This window comes from Tamandua tetradactyla, chromosome 24, assembly GCF_023851605.1.
Source record: "Tamandua tetradactyla isolate mTamTet1 chromosome 24, mTamTet1.pri, whole genome shotgun sequence".
Classification (NCBI taxonomy): Eukaryota; Metazoa; Chordata; class Mammalia; order Pilosa; family Myrmecophagidae; genus Tamandua; species Tamandua tetradactyla.
Window position 1 is genome coordinate 33,586,543 of NC_135350.1, and position 18,539 is coordinate 33,605,081.

At 33.9% G+C, this 18,539-nt stretch overlaps 1 protein-coding gene across 3 annotated transcripts in view; it reads right to left on the reverse strand.

The window, feature by feature from the left end:
- Window positions 1-18,539, reverse strand: part of GRID2 (glutamate ionotropic receptor delta type subunit 2) — a 1,588,850-nt gene that overhangs the window by 1,055,918 nt on the left and 514,393 nt on the right. The window lies entirely within an intron of this gene.

Below are 18,539 nucleotides of genomic sequence, written 5' to 3' on the forward strand. Positions count from 1 at the left end.
AAGAACAGAAAGGAGAAGAATTAATAACATTCACTGAGCACTTACTACTTGCCAGGCCCATGCTAAGCTTTACTTACATTATTCTTTTAATATCATGAAATGGATGCTATTATTATTTGTGCTTTTACAGGCATTCTATAAGTTTAGGAGAAGAGGATAAAAACATGCAAAAATAACTATAATATAAAGTAAGTTGAAAATGGCATTATACAAGTATATGTTTATTTACCTCAGAATGTGGTTCTTTCAAGACCTAATGAATTTAAAATATTGCAAGGTGCAGCTTAGGAATCTGCATTTTAAAAAAGCATGCTGTGAATTCCCACAGGTAAAATGAATATGCTAAAATTGTCAGAAGAAGCCAGACATTTGTCGGACAGGAAGTCTTTTGATAGGGAATTTGAAGAATAGATAGTATTTGACTAAAATTATATAGACAAAAAGACAGTCCTCTTAGAGAAAAAGAATGTGCAGAGTGGAGAAAGTATAGAACAAGCAGGGGAAACAGTAAATAATTTGGGCCAGAGGATTTTTAATGGCTAAAAATGTTTGACTCTTAAATAATGAAAAATAGTAAAAATAATTATCTATAAGGTTAGATAAAGGTATAAAACTTGGCAGATATTCATAAACATAATTCACACAAAACAGAGGCAAATGTTTATTATTATTATCTCCACTTTACAAGTGAACTGAGGCAAGGAGAGCCCTAATCATGCTTCTAGTAAGTGGTAAAACTGAGATTTGAATCCAGACAGTCTGACTGCACAGCGTAAGCGCTTAAATCCCCACTATGCAAAGGAGGAAATCAATGAAGGTTGCTAAATAATGACATTAACAAACTGCATTTTCTAAAGCTAATCTGGTCTAGCACAAGGTGTTTCAAAAAGCTCCTACCTTAGATAACTATTTCAATAGAGGTTAGGAAGTTTGGAGTTTGGGAAAATAATGGCCTGATAGAGAATAGAAAATACAGGAGCTCAGAGAAGAAGATGGGAATGAAAATAATGTCATAGAAAATGACTCCACGTAAATATTGAATTAAAAAAAAAGCAAGGGAGAAGGAAGAATCAAATCCGTTAATCAGTTCTTGAATAGCGTGACAAGAAATTCAGGAATGGAGGTTTAGATTACTAGGCAAGGATCAGTGGATGGAGAAACCTAATTTGGGCAAAGTCTCCTCTAATTTCTTTCTTTTGAATTGAGACTTAATACATTTAAATTTAAATATATTTCAAAAGAAATGAGGTTAAAATATCATGTGACATAATGCAGCCTTATAGACTATAATGTACACAGAGTAAAATACCATCATTTACTTTTCTTTATCCAAAATTAGAAAGAAAAACTTTTGTTAACATTATATGCCTATCTGTACTCTATTCATCTTTTATGATGATAAATATTTCCAATCAAGAAATGCCCTCCATGATGGTATAATCTAGGATTACCTAAAGTGTATAATGACAGTGACTAAATGTAAATTTAAAAATGTTTCTGCATGAGGAAGAACAAAGGAATGTCAGTAATGCAGTGTGTTGAAAATAGATGGTAATTAATGTTTTAAAACTTTAATGTATATATGAGACAAGCAAAAAATGTTTGTTTGGTACAAAATTTATATTTTTTACTAGTGCATTTCCTAATATAACTTGTGTAAACAGCTTAATCGAACACCATAGTATTTGGAACCTTGTGTAGGGCATGAGATTTTGTAGGTTTGTCCAGAGTGACAGACAGTGTCCAAGTGCCAGAGCAATTTGAACAGTGAATAGGGAAGTATTTGCAGAAACCCTTAGCAGGAATGGTAAGAAAGGGGGAAAATTCAGCTTCCCCAAGTGGAGAATTCTTGATATTTGCACAGGCAGCAGGGACAACCAAAGCAATAGGCCGAGCCTCCAATCTTAGGGTTTGTTCATATGAAACTTAATCCTTCAAAGTATAGGCTAAAATTAGGCTTAAGAGTCACCCCCAAGAGAACCTCTTCTGTTGCTCAGATGTGACCTGTCTCCGCCAACCCAGCAAGCAAGCTCACTGCCCTCCCGCTCTCTGTGTGGGACAAAACTCCCAGGGGTGTGGACCTTCCTGGCAACGTGGGACAGAAATCCTAGAATGAGCTGCAACTCAGCATTAAAGGATGGTGAAAATCTTCTCCACCAAAAGGGGGAACAGCGAAATGACACAAAATAAGGTGTAGATGGCTGAGAGACTTCAAACAGAATCGAGAGGTTATCCTAGAGGTTATTCTTATGCATTAAATAGATATCACCTGTTTAATTAAGGTGTAATGGAGAGGCTGGAGGGAACTGCCTGAAAATGTGGAGCTGTGCTCTGGTGGCCATATTTCTTGAAGATAATTGTATGATGATATGGCTGCGGCAATGTGATTGTGTGGTTGTGAGAAACTTGTGTCTGATGCTCCTTGTGTCTACCTTATTGATGGACAAGTAAAATGTATGGATTAAAAATAAATAAATAATGGGGGAACAAATGTTAAAATAAATTTAGGAGATTGAAATGCTGGTGATCGGTGAAGGGGAGAGGTAAGAGGTATGGTATGTATGAATTTTTTTTCTTTTTCCTTTTTATTGCTTTTTCTGAATTGATGCAGATGTTCTAAGAAATGATCATGATGATCATTAGGTGTATACCTAATGGTTGATAGTGTGAGTTATTGATTATATAACAAAAATGGAATGATTATATGATAGGAATATTTGTGTTTGCATGTGGTTATGTATCATAAATAAAAAATAAATAAATAGAAAAAAAAAAAATGTCTTCCATGATAAATATAATTCAAATTATGTTTGTGGAAATATCAAGCAGTTATTGAACAAAATAAAGTATTCGTAAACCTTTGGAACCAACAGCAAAAATTGTCATCTTTTCATTTCTAGTAACCGACCACTATTCTTTGATCTATATCCCCAAGACATTATACTAGCTTAAAATATGAATATTTGTAACATGACTTTTTTTTAATTTGTGGAAAACAGAATTACAATATAGTGATTATTTTGAATATCTAGAATTAAGTAAAACATTATATACAGATTCATAAAGTAAAAAAGGAAACATAAAACATGGCCATGTGAAGTGTTTGAGTCCATTACTATTTCATAGTCTCATGTCGCATATATAAATAATTTTAACTTTAATGGTAAAATAATTTGAATAATTTATCATTTAATACTTAATGTGCATGGCTATTCTTCTTGCAAACAAAGACCATACATTTCTTTCCATCCTTATAATGTGGTTTAAAGAATTGCCTTATCTATAAAGAGACATACAAAGGAAGAAACTTAATTGACAAGTAGGACACAGCTCATTAAGTCAGTCATCTTTACACTACAGTGAATAGGACATTCATTTGTCATTCTGTCACTAAGGAGCTATAAGAAGTAGTTTTGAAATGCTGGATTTGGGACATCTAAAAAAACTTACAGTTGATTTTGTATGATCAGTTCAAAATGGTCTCTGGGAAGAGCACCTTGAAGTGGGAATAAGAGACATGGCAGAACTTTTATTGAATGCAGCTAGCTGAAGGGTATAGTTTATATTCAAATTTTTTTAATCTTTTAAACCACATGTAGTATATGCAAAATAATATTTGCTTCCCAAAATGGACATTCTAAAGAAGTACTAAGCAAAATATACAATTTAAATTGCAAAGAGAGTGGCAATAAATTTATTCCATGAAGTGAAAACTTTCAGGGTTCCTTTTTTTCTACTTCCATTATTATGGAAATCGGTTTTGAAAACTCACACACTTTACTTTGAAGCATTTTTTTCACTTCTTGTCCTTGTTTATGAATATTTGTTAGTGTGCAATTAGTTTTTTTAACTCTAGTTTTTTTAAATCTAATTTTTTTTAAATCTTAAATTATAATTTTCTGAATATCAACGTTGCTTTATTCATTTTGATTCTAACTTGGTACAGAGTACTTATCCTTAGACGTACACACACATACACAACCTGTCCCCAATGCAATAATGCAATGCTCTAAACTTTTATTAAATTCACTGCTCTCACTGGGTTGTAAGGATATCATTCTATGTTTCACAGGCACAGATAAGTACAGTTTTTGATGGTTCTCTGAATAGGTATCTCTCTGTCCCCTGCAGAGATCTTTTCACAGTTTTACAGCATGGAATTCAGGAAAGGGGGAAAGACAGACAGTTATATGGTTCCCTCTAAATGTAAGGAAGTAGTAATAAGTCTTCCATTGGACTAAATATTGTATTGGGCACCTGGAGAATGTAGCATATCGATAAAATTATCTTGTTGTTTAACTCGTGGCAAATACTAGTAGTTTTCCACTTCCCAAACAGTTTTAAGTTTTAGTAATTATCCATTTAAATAAAATCTATATTTTCCATCCTTGCTTATAATTAGGCATGACCATGATAGGTTTTGTTTTGTTTTCTAGTGAGAAATAAACCTAGATGTATGTGCCACGTATAGGAAGTAATCTTCCAGGGAAGGCTGACTCTTCCCCATCCATCCTTTCTAATAAATGGAATGAAGGTGTCAAGTCTGGAGCTCCAGCAGATCTTAAACCATGAGGTGAAGCCACATGCTGAGAAAGAGAAGCAATATGATAACAGAAGCCATAATGACACCATCACACCACCTCAAATCTGCCCATTTCTAGTTTTCTTTGTTGTTAAAACCACAATTATGTTGTGGGTGAGGGTGTTGGGGTAAAGCGGGGAGGATTCAATAACATGTTGCATTTGAAATGTATAAATAAATTTTTAATGAATAGCTGCTATGTTTCAGGCACTGGGCTAGGCTCGGGCAATTAAGAAACGACTGAGTTGTGGCCTTTGATTTTATAGAACTCAAATGAAGGATTAGTAAACTGGCATATTAATAAATATGCATGCTAGAAAAAGATAACATAATCATGAATAAATAATATTGCAACAGAATGAGAGGAGGATTTGGAGAAGGCAATTCCTATGAGATTAAAAGATAAAGGGATAAATATTTTTCAAGCGCAGTAAATACTACTCATTCACTCACTCATTCATTCATTATCTATTACGCTATAAAAATTTAACTAGTTTATGTGTCTGTAACCATATTAGTAATAGGTAGAGTTTCATTGCCTTAATCATTCATTCACTTATACTTTGAGAGTTCAGTTTGCTGCTCCCTATGTCATATATTAGATCCTTTAATCCCTCAAATACTTTGTGAGAGTCATTTTACAAGTAAGGAACCTGAAGTTTACTGAGCTTAAACAGTTCATCCAAGGTCCTTTAACTAAAAGTAGATAAACAAGGCAAGCCATGGTCTGCGTGATTCTAATGTTTATGCTATATGTCAAGTATTTGTCTCTATTCATAAGGAGTTTACATTCTGAGAAAGCAGACCAAAATACACACACTTTATAATAAAATGCAAATACTGGCATAATAAACTATAACATATCTGCAGCAGAATAGAGAGACTAACAGATTCTTCTTCATGGGTTCATGATGGGAAAGCACATAGGATGTTTCACAAAAGAATTATCAGTGAAGCTGATGGTTCAAGGATGAGTAAGTCAACAGGCATAAAATAAAAGGATGGGAATTCTAAGTAGAAGGAAGGGCATGCACAGAGGTAGCAGGCTATGAAAGAGCATGATTCTTCAGAATATTTCAGTGTGGTTGCAGCAAAGATTCTGCTATGGAAAGCTGCAGGAGAAGTAGTGCAGAAACCAGCAAAGGGGGCTTTCAGGAAGGAGCTGGCAGCTGATGGCTTCTGGTCCAGGAAAGTTTTATAAAGATAAGGTCTAAGGAATAGTGATTCCTAAGTCATTTGGTGACAAGGAAATCCTATTGAGGAGATCTAGAAATGAAGGACTGAAGCATAAATGGATGGAATTATTTCAGTATTTTAAAGCAATTGAAACAAAAAAGATGGAATCTGTGGTTTTAATTTGAAGGATGGGTGCTTTCCTCCACAGACTTTGGTTCTTTTAATTTAAGGATAGAAGATACTCCAGCAAATCTGAGGAAAATGAGGTATTTGTGGGAGGAAACAGAGATTATTAATGGTCCAGCCTTCTGGAGGAGGCAGAAATGGGATAGAGACATCACAGATGAAGAATTAAGACTTGAACAAGGGATAGTACATATTCAGTGGAGAAAAGGATAAAGAATCCCTTGCAAAAGATGAAATTTCAGGGATGGAATGATGTCTACTGAGCTTTGTATAAATTGGGGCAACTGATTTGATGAAATGACACGTTTTGCTACAACTTTTAAGAAGAATTTAAAGAAGAGTTTAAGAAATAAGTAGAAGAACTACAAAGAGGAGTTGACAGTCCAACTAAAGTCGTAAACAGAAAATAAACTTTTACTCTGTTGGGATTATACTAATGTGTAATGTTAATTGTTGAGATAAAAATATGGGCTTCCTTTTTGCTGTTGTAATGAGTAAAGAACATATTTTTTCCTGCATTCATCCCAAGAAAGCTTTCTGTCCTAAGTCTAGGCTTTCTCATTCCTTACTTTGGTGTTGCAGTTCCAATGGCAACAGTTGGAATCTCCTAGAGGACATGTTGAATGTGTGCCTTAAATGGTATGTAGGAGTGCAAAGTTATGGACCCCTGTGGTCTTGGGGCAGGCAGATAGGGTCTGAGGTTAGTTACCTCAGCATGACAAAGATTGGCTTTTATGGGAAATACAGACTGATTGTGAAAGACCCCTGCTATAAGTGGAAAAGGTGGAGCTGTACCAACCCAAGCATAACAAAGGTGTTTATTTAATACTTAGGAGAAGGTGCATGGAAATAACAGTATTGGAGGTTTCAGGTGGGGGTTTAGTTAAGATGAGTACTGAGAAATGGTCATTGCATCATGACATGAAGCAGCAGAGAGGAGAGGGACAGGGCTCCTTGAAGCCATATTCAAAACCTAATAAAAGGAACTTCATACCCCAAAATGACTGCCAGGGCTTGGGCGAGGCACCTTCATCAATGACCATGATGGGCTGAAAACTTCCCATTTTACAGATGCTATATAAACTCCTCCCCAGAATCTCACTTTGGTATGGAACAAGACCTCATAACTATAAATGAGATGCAATTCCTAGCAACCTATGTAGCAAGTAGAATAAGAATCAGATTTACTTGCTTATAAAATATAAAATAGGATATTTCTTATCCCTGAATGTCTCAAATAGATTCATGCTGATATAGACAAGTATTTTTGTTTAATGTGATTTTAATAGACTAATAATTACTTATAATTCTCTATTCTGCTTTAAACCACCCAACACACACACACAGAACTGTACCACAGTTCTTCTTTTACTACAGATTTACTCTCTAATTTGCTTTTCATTGTGCCTATATTGATATTTTAACAATTGTTTTTGTGCAACTTAAAATATGTCCAAAACCACAAAGCACAGATATGAATTTAACCTGACCTTGATAGGACTAAGGTATATCAGAAGACTGGGTAAAGGATAATATTGTCCATATCTTAAACCTTCAACTTCTGTGTGAGACTAAAGGGAAAGACGTTTATTTGGTTCAAAATTCATATTTTGGGTAGTGCATTTCCTAATTTAACTGCTATGGTCAGTTTAGGTGAACACCATAAGTATAGGGAATCTTGAATAGGGCAAGAAATTTTGTTGGTTTATTCAGGTTAGTGTGATGCCCTAATAAATCCCAGAGTGATCTGGACAGTGAATAAAGAAGTATTTGTAAAGTCCCCTTAGGGGATTTAGAAAAAAAGGGGAAAGATTCAACTTCCGCATTTGGAGAATTTCTGATACTCTCACAAGCAGTAGGGACAACCAAATCAATAAGCCAAACCCTCGATCTTGGGGTTCACCCCTATGAAACTTATTCCTGCAAAGGACAGGCTGAGCTTACTTAAACTCAGGCTTAAACTCAACCCTAGAGAAATTCTTTTGTTACTCATATGTGGCCTCTCTCTCTAAGCTGATAGGACAAGTGAATCCACTGCCCTCACCCCCTATGTGGGCCATGACTCCCAGGGGTATAAATCTCCCTGGTAACATGGGACAGAAATCTTGGGATAAACCGGGACCAGGTATGAAGGGATAGAGAAAACCTTCTTGACCAAAAGGAGGAAGAGAGAAATGAGAAAAAATAAAGCATGAGTGGCTGAGAGATTTCAAACAGAGTTGAGAGGTTACCCTGGAGGTTATTCTTATGCATTAAATAGACATCCTTACTCAGTTTATGATATATTTGAGTGGCTAAAGGGAAGTACTTGAAGCTGTAAGCTGTGTTCCAGTAGCTTGCTTCTTGAAGATGATTGTACAATGATATAACTTTTACAATGCAACTGTGTGATTGTGAAAAACTTGTGTCTGATGCTCCCTTTATCTGGGGTATGAAGAGATGAATAAAAAATATGGAGTATAAAAATAAACAATCAAGGAAACAAAAGTTAAAGGAAATTGGGTAGATGGAAATTTCTAATGGTCAGTGAGAGGGAGGGATAAGGGGGACGATGTGTGTTCTAGTTTGCTAGCTGTCAGAATGCAATATACCAGAAACAAAATGGCTTTTAAAAAGGGGAATTTAGTAAGTTGCTAGTTTACAGTTCTAAGGCTGAAAAAATGTTCCAATTAAAGCAAGTCTATAGAAATGTTCAATCTAAGGCATCCAGGGGAAGATACCTTGATTCAAGAAGATCAATGAAGTGCAGGGTTTCTCTTTCAAGTGGAAAGGCCCATGGTGAGCATGGCATCTGCTAGCTTCCTCCCCAGGCTTCCAGCTTTATGAAGCTCCCCAGGAGGCGTTTTCCATCTTCATCTACAAAAGTTGCTGACTGGTGGACTCTCTGCTTCATGGTTCTACAGCATTCTGAGGTTTTCACCAAAATATTTCTTTTCTAAGATTCCAGTAAACTAATCAAGACCCAGGTAGAATGGGTGGAGACAGTCTCCACCTAATCAAGTTAATACCCACACTTGATTGAGTCACATCTCCATGGAGATACTCTAATTAAAGTTTCCACATATAGAACTGAATAGAAATGAGAAGAAATGGCTGTCTTCATAAAATGGGATTAGGATTAAAATCTGGCTTTTCTAGGGTACATAAATCTTTTCAAACCAGCACAGTATGTATGAGTTTTTTTTTTTCTTTTTTTCTCTCTCTTTTTTTAATTTCTTTTTCTGGAATGAAACAAATGTTTTTAAAAATGATTATGGTGATGAAAACACAGTTATGTGATGATATTGTGAGCCATGGATCGTACACCATGAATGGAATGTTTGCATGTTAAGAATGTTTGTGTCTGTACGTTGTTTTATCAATAAAATTATTTAAAATAAAGAAAAGATGTGTCTAAAACCTTGGTGTTTCCCGATCTACACATTGTTTTTACAATTACCGATCTGTACACTGTTTTATAGTCACCATCCATTGTCTTAATAAAAAGATTCCCCCCAAAAAATGTTTTTCGGAATTGTTTCCTTGCAAATATTTTAGATGACTTCAGGAGCTTCTCTACATTCTTTTGCATGGAAAATACTAATTTTAGTGATCCATTCCTGCAGTGTTAATAGTTATTACACAGTTGAGGCACTTTATTCCACTCGCCTGAATCTATAGGCATAATCTGTAGGCCTCACCTTGATCTTCCCTGAGATTTTATATTTTCCTGTTATCTACAACAGAAAGCAGGAGACTATGAACTTGGTCTACTTCCATCTCTGCTACTGTTAGTAGAGAGTTTGAACAGATTTCTTAAGTGCTTTGCAACAAAACTTTTTATGTTTAATTAAAATTCAAATATATTAATGTTTTATTTTGCCTACTGCGTGTTAATCATTGCCTGAATAATTATCCCTTAGTCAATTTTTAGAAACTAAATGAAATTTAATTATATATTAAAAATTATGGTATTTATTAGAGACTACAAATTAAATATATCATTCTATATAATTCTTTAACACTATATAAGAATTAAATAGCTGTGATGAAGTTTAAGCCCGATTTACTACCTGATTTGCTGTGCATTTTGAACAGGTTGTATTTACCTTTACTTCATTCTTCCAATTTGATAAATGGCAATGTCTTCCTGGTGAAAATGTATAAATTACTAGATTATATCTATTCACTCCATCAAGAAAGAAAACATCGTACATTCCCAAAAGCAAGTGTTTCTGAACCGCATAATTTTATGTGAACTCTTTTGGCTGGTTTACTGATATTTTAGGTCTTACAGTAATTTACAAGTTGCTATCATTACATAGCATTAAAAAATTATGAAACTAGATCTGATGTCATTAAGAATATTTGCTATTGCAACAGCAGATGAAAAATCTGTAAATTTTAAATATGCCAGCAACATTAATTAACAGTCAACTTCACTAATTTTAAATTATTAGGTCATCTGTCTCTTCTCTCTCATCCTTTGACTTTGTGTGTACATGCACATATCTGCAACAAATAAATAGTTAAAAGATGAAATATTCTAATCGTCTTCTTATTGGTGCCTAAAACAAAGCCATAACATGAAAGATTTTCAAAAAAAAAAAACAACTGAATCCTTCAGTTCTCTGGAACCACAAAAATTAATAGCTCAAATGATATTTTGAACACATCCCAATCATTTGAAGGAAGTGATTTGCTCTAGGGTTACAGTGGGTCACAATTTGACAACTCTACATTACAACCATCTCACCTAGTCACTGACATCTACAGCAGTTTACTATATTGAAATAAAATAGCTGACCTGTTTGTATCATTGGGGAATTCAGATTTATTTTTCTTTCCTGACTTTCCCCAAAATGGCTAGCTTCTCAAAAGCAAAAATACTAAAATACATAGGCAGGAGATGACTAAAATGATATAGATATAACCTGGCCTTGTAGCATGTTGCAGGTTTATGTATCAACATTGCAAATAATATATATATATATATATATATAAAGGAAGCTTGTCTGTGCTCACTACTAAAATGAGTTATTTATTAACATCTGTGAAAAATGCCCAGTTATCACCAAGAAGTAAATATGTTACAAATAAAAGTTTTCAAAGTAATAAAAATCTGAAATGAAGCCCATTTCAATAAGAATATTAATCCAGGTCAAATCAGTTGCATAAAGAAGAATCATTTTAGAATACAATATAGGCTACTGAAATTTTTTTCAACGTATACATAAATAACACACTGTGCATTATATGCATTCACTTAAATAATTACATATGTATCTATCTAAAAAACATGTCTAGTAAACTATAAATTATTAGAAAACTGAATTATCTCTTAATGCTCATAAATTTTATAGCTCTTCTAATATTTAATAATCTTTTATGAGCTTGCAATTAGAATACTTAAAGTATAAATAATGCATTTATGAAAAGCACTCAGTGTTCTAAGAGCCATAAAAATTATTATCTTTATAAAGGTAAAGATTTTTGGCACATCATGTGATTAATTATGTTTTCTCAAGTAGAAATTTATAAAAATACCATAATTTTTGTTTATTTTGCTTTGTTTTATTTTATTACTTTTTGAAATTACATTTGTGAGAATCAGATAGATTTATCTTATAAGATAGATTTCTAGAAATGTCACTCATTAGAAAATAACCTTGAATTGGGAAATAAAGTGCAAATTATTGTAAAAAGTGATTATTGAAATGAATGGCTATCTCAAAGCCTTGGTCCTTTAATCCACTGAAATGATTTGGACTCATATTAGAAGCAGTCATTTATCAAAGAAAATAAAGTAGGCTAGAGATTATAATAGCTTGGCAATATCAAAGAAAATAGAACTTCTCTTTAGATTGGAATGAAAATTGCTTATTAAAAACTCAGGGGTAAAGAGTGGTAAGGCGGAGAATAGCATAGGTGAAGGGATAAGCAGATGTGAGCGGTGGAAATTGATGGACAACAATATGGGAGAAGTAGACAGGAGACCACCAGTCAGAAGAAAAGCCACACTATTTAAAATATTTTCATCTTTTTTCACAAGTCCTGTTGCATAAATATTATAACCAAAGCATAGCTTTTACCTCCTATTGATAAGAGCTTCCTTCTCCTTCTACCAAACCAAATGATATCGCATTTCTTCAGAAGTGAAGGCAGTCATCTACCGTTATCTTAAGAGCCTGTAAATCACCCTGGAAGTTTATATGCTGTGGACATTTGACAAAACCGTCCTTTATAATATTGTTTCTCAAAATTATTATATATATATATATATATATATATATTTAAATTTTATTAATAAAATTGATCAACATACAACACAAGATTCTTAATGTATGAACATTCCATACTTGTTGTGCAATCAATGGCTCACAATATCATCACATAGTTGTACATTTATCACCATGATCATTTCTCGGAACATTTCTATCACTCCAGAAAAAGATATAAAAAAAGAAAAATCTCAAAATTCTAAGATAAAGTAGTTTAGATCTATTAATGTAAACATGAATTTTTCTTCTGTTGTGTCTGATTAAATTAAAATGACTATGCAAAATACTGTGTTTTCTTGAGAGAAGAAGTTACCAAAGAGAATTTCTTTATTATGCTCACAAGTTAATAAGAGAATGAGGTTTTGATTTGAGGGTCTTTGTTCGAATTCTGTAAAGATACAACATCATTCACTGTATGAAGAAAGAGTTGTCTGTACTCCTTATACTGTTGTCCTATTCTTTCTCTTTAATAGGAAAATGATCAGCATCAAAGAAAACAGGATTCATTCCTAATGCTGAGGTTTTCTAAAATAAAAATCTTGTCAATATTGTTTTGTTCTTCTTTCATTATTAGTTTGCAAGATTATTAACATACTTAAATATAAAAATGATATGGCTTTAACTACTCATTTAGAGTTACTGGCACTTTTCTTGACATATTAAACATTATTTAAAATGCAAACATTACATGTAAACTTTTTCATAAATAAATAAACAACTTTAACTAAAAAATTTTTTAAAAAGTGAAAGCATTCATTCTTCTAGAAGTAGACAAAGGCAGGTATTAAGAAAAAATATATATGCTAAGTTTCCTCATTTAAATAGGAAATTTAAATAGGATATTTTCAAGCTTACTATCACAACCCATTACAAAATCAGAAGCACCACTTCTCCCCTGTCCTCAATCTACATCATCCAGTTTCAAACCAAAGCCTGGGATGTGTGACAGGGTGGTGGTGATGACAGTGTCAGGAGGATCTTATAACACGCTCTACCCTGGAAAGTTAGATACTCTGATGCCAGATGGCATTAAGCTAACCTGTGTCTTTTTTTAACTTTCCTTATACTTTTATTTATTTATTTATTTTTGGCATGGGCAGGCACCGGGAACCAAACACTTTCCTTACACTTTTAGTGCTATTTTTGGCAGAACCTAGTCATTTACTACAAATTTGTATTCCATGTAAGGCACCATTAACCTATGTTTATATTTTATTTTAGTCCCACCTGCCCTGCCTATACCCACTTCTTAAAAAATATACGAGCCGTCACTGTTTTAGACATATGCCCTACCCTAAGGTCTGCATCTAAATAGTTCATTAAGCCTATGAACTATTCATCAAAGAACAATTCATCAAAGACAGAGATCCTATACTTAATGGTAAGTAAATATTTGAACATTTTATCACCATGCCAAACCAAAGCCATTTGGAACTGGAAGTTATAGAAGAACAGAAGCCACGTCTAAATAGACAAATTTCAAGGAAGAGATTATACAGCCTCACAGAGCAATAAAGGAATCACCTGCCAACCAGTTCTCCAGTTTCCAAGTGGTTTGGTCTTGCCAGCACACTGTTCCATGACACTGTCCTTTCACTACAGTAAAGCACTGGAGATTTTTTGGTAAATAACCACCAATTTCCTAACAATGACAGATGAATGGGGCATTTTATAAGGAGCTGCCATGAGACAATAAATCAAATTCATGTTTAAAGTCACACCAAACTCATCTGAGATAAATCTTAAACTTATATGTGAAACAGAAAGGTATAACTGTACCCCTAACTAATATTCTCTGGCATAATTTGATTAATATTTTTACATATTTTAAATGCATTAATACGAAGAACTATATAATAGGGAACATTTTAAAAAGATTTAGCATTTGAAATCATTTCATCTCCAAAAATATGTTTATTTCTTACTCCAGAGAAAAGCAAACTCATTATGATTCTTAAACAATATTGAAAAATAATACAGTGTAAAAAGTAAAAGTCTGTTCAAAATCTAAAGTTCCTATAGATAATCATTTGAAGTTTGATGTAAAGAAATCCTTATTTCCTCAATGAATATGAGTGTGTGCAAACACAAATATATAATTATATACATATATGCATTTAAGAAAAATATGAGTATGCCATCCACGTTATCTCATTCTTTCAAATGGATATAGAATGAGACAATAGTGATTACAATTATGACAATTAACCAATTAGGTAGTATTACTAGACACCATATTCATTATAGTCATTATGTCTTTTAATACATAAAACATAACTGTGAATTAATTAATTATTTTTCTTCTCCCTCTGTGTTCCTATTGGGCTAACATTGAATTAAACAGCTCAAATGGTAATAGGATTGCTAGAAAGTTATTTATTTGCCTTTTATCTATTATTTTAATGAGGATGTGCAGCAAATAAAAATAATTAGTATGAGAACTCCTAATCTAAAACTCATAAAGGTTTACTTCAAGTAAGTTTTACTCTATTTCTAGTACACCGGAATTTTTCTGAGTTAACGCATATTTGTTTGCATCTGTCTACACTCCCACTTATATTTTTACATTACTGTCTACATCAAAATGAATGATTCTGGTGTGATTCCACATCTCAGTAGCCCTCTTTCTTAAATTCTTAGGTGGCAAAGATGTAGATACAACCATTTTAGTCACCCCATAAATTTTATCAAAGGGATTGTTTCAGGTATAGACATCTGACACATCACAGAAAGTTTCAGGTCCTGATTTCTCTGGGTTTTTGTTAGTTTCTGTTTTTCTGCATAATGGAGTTGAAGGAGAAGGTGCTTTATGCTTATGCTTGAGCTGTTAATCAATTATTTTCATTCTCTAGCCATATGGAAAAAGCCTGTCTACAATCAGAGGGAATAAGCTCCACACAAACATGGCTGTAAGCACAACAGAAAACATGAGATGAAGAGAAGATAGGGCGAGAGACAGTAGAGTACAGAAAAGATGGGAAGAAGGGAAGGAAGAAGGAGAGGGGTGAGAGAAAAAGAGACAGAGAGAATTGAGTGTTTAATCTGTGTATAAAGATTGTCAGGCTTGCAACCAGTTGTGTTGGCGAATGCTTAACTAGTTCCCTATGAAAAAAAAAAGCTCAGCTTTGAAGACTATTTTTAACTGTGTGATGTAAGGACTTGAAATCACCAAGACTGATTTCAAGCTAATTATGCTATATCAATGAATGCAAAATTGGGAAGAAATGTGCAGTAGCTCACCATTATTTCCACCATACAGAGACAATAAAGACATAAATTACCTCGAGGACATATAATATTAAAATATTGTTTTGCTAGACTTTATTAGGTAATTAGAAGATGATCAGTTTTGATTATTTATTTTCTTGTCCTTTACTGACATGGAGATTATAAAAACCTCCCTAAAGGTATATAAGTGTCATACAGACACCAAATGCACTATTGTACACGAAGCTAAGAGTTCAGAGAAGGTAGAAAGCATTAGATAATTTTTAGAGATATTTACTTGAGTATTTCAATTTCAAAAAGAGCATAATTCAAAATTAATTTAAAAAGATTAAAATGCAAAAAAAACTTAAAAAGGAACATAATTGGAACACTGCTAGTTTATCTACCATGGCTATCTTCTAATCAGAAATTACAGAGAATTTTATTCAATTCCATTCTATGAAACCCACATTCCCTGGGAAATTACTCAGTTCATGATACTGGGCTAAATATGGAATGGAGTATTTTTTCCTATGAATGCAAAGTTCACATGATAAAACTCATCAGTATGAGTTGTTCAGAAGGATTGATTATATTAAAATCACAGATCTCTGGAGGAGAAGACATCTCATGTTAAAGGCACAAATGCAGCATTGAGAAAGGATAATTAGAAGGGAGAGGGAGAGAAGAGGACAGTGGTGGAAATACACAGGAAGATGTGACCTAAATCATGTACAAGCTATTGAAGTGTGGCATGGAGGATGGCCCAGGAGAAAACTGTAGCAGAGATCTGCCTATCTGTGAGCACATGTGAGTGAATGGGCCATGGGGAAATGCTAGGAGTGGGAAGGCTGGAGATTGAGAATCTGCAGCATTTGACCTGGTTATGTCTACCTGATGCTTTAGAAAAAATGAGGCAAGGCTCCAAGGAAAAAAAGCAAGAGTAGCATCATTCGAAAAGGAAGAGGCTATTTGTGACCCTGGCCATAGCTCTCAGCTCTGAGCCAAGCAGCCAGAGTTTGCATATACTTAGCAAAATATTTCATTCCCTAAAATGTCCATAGATTGGCAGGTGACACAAAAGGGTGGATAACGATGCAAAACATGGAAAATTGGTGTCTTAACATTTCAAAAGGAGACACTGGGGAGTCTTTAGGATGGTTGCTGGGATGGTATTATGCAACAAGGAGTGCTGGCTCTAAGGACAGATTATCTGGTTAAGATTCAGTCCTCATCAATAGGAACATGGGAAACTTACTATGACTCAGTTTCCTTATCTGCAAATGTGACTGCTAAGGGCGTCTACATCTTGGGTTGTTGTTATGATTAAATACTTTACGCGCACAATGAAAATTATCTACCTTTATTTCAAGTATTGATGTGTGGGTTGCTGAATAAAACACATTCTAAAACAGAGAGTGATCTGGGCCATAAGGAAAAGTATAGAATGAATGTCACCTCATTTACCCAGATGAGACGATTTGAAGTAGGGTGGAGGGTAGGATGCATAGATAAAAGAGGCAGAGAGAAGAGCATAGAAGCCCAAGATGTACTGATCTAAACCAGAGAGGGAAGCCTGTGGTGGGACTAAAAGCAAGGTCTGAAGAGATCAAGCAGAAATAAAAGAAAAGTAAATAGGGAATGAAGGCCAAGTTGGTGAAGGTGGTGGCTCTGAAATCACTAATTTTTTTTTTTTTTTTTTTTTTTCTTTTTTTTATTAATTAAAAAAAGAATTAACAAAACAATTAGAAATCATTTCAATGTACATGTACAATCAGTAATTCTTAATAACATCACATAGTTGCATATTCATCATTTCTTAGTACATTTGCATCGATTTAGAAAAAGAAATAAAAAGACAACAGAATAAGAATTAAAACAATAATAGAAAGAAAAAAAAAACAAAAAAAACAAAAACAAAAAACCTATACCTCACATGCAGCTTCATTCAGTGTTTTAACATAATTGCATTACAATTGGGTAGTATTGTGCTGTCCATGAAATCACTAATTTTAATTAGATATTAAGAGAGGATGAACTTAGGACTCAATTAGGAGACAGGTTTATCCAGTGACTAAAAAGGAGATAAAGAACATACACTGCTCTGGGGGTCAAAGGTAAAAATGAAGAGATAGCTTTAAATGGATCAAGATTCAGAAAGACAGATTGTAAACTGGAAAATGGAACAAAGTACCCAGAGTTATAAATATGTGCCTAGTTACAGCGTAAAAGTCATTTCTTCAATTCCTACATGATAGAGTCAATCTTGCACACGCGACACAAACGTATGCTGAAAGTTAAGAAATCAAACAAGCAAAACTGTGTTGATAGACTGTAAAGAGAGCTAGGAAAAGAGCCAAGGGGATTATCTTAAAAGAAAAACAAGCAAATACCCTGAACAAAATTCCCTCTCATTTGGGCGGCTGCTGCCAAAAGTGAAACTGATATTCATTCAATGCATTGAAAGGCATTATAAATGATGGTAGGGAGGATAAGGCAGGGCAATATATTCACCACCTGTCTACAAAGATGGGTTACCGACCTTCTAAAAGAATGCCTGGGCACTCCAGATTCCATAAACAGATTGAATGCAGAATTTCGTTAAAGGATAGACATTAAAGACATTTGTAAACAGGTAAAACATCTCTATTCTCAGAAAAATGTTTTCAATTGGGGAAATTAGTTATTTTCAATAAGAACAATATTTATACTAATATGGAATCATTTTTTTTATTATCTAATCTTGTTATTTCGAAATAGATACGACATATTTTAACATTTTCTAATGCAGATATAAGCTCTTTGGAGTCCTCACTAACTTTATAAGTGAAAATTGCTCTTCATCCAAAAAGTTTGAGAACCACTTCTGTAACCCATGGAGCTGAAAGCAACAAGAATCAGCAGCTGGGCCCTTGTGCTGTTGTTGGTCGGCTTTATAAACCTTTGCCTCATCTGATTTCATACTCAGCTCCTTGATTTGCTTTCAATCCTTTTAGGTGCTGATTTCTTATCTATAGCTTCACTGTTCTTAGCAGGTGCCCCCTCTATCCTCTTCTCAAGCCTTTGGTACTTTATATTCACTCTCTGATAACGTTTTTTACTCTAGGCCTTGGTTACAGCTTGTGTTT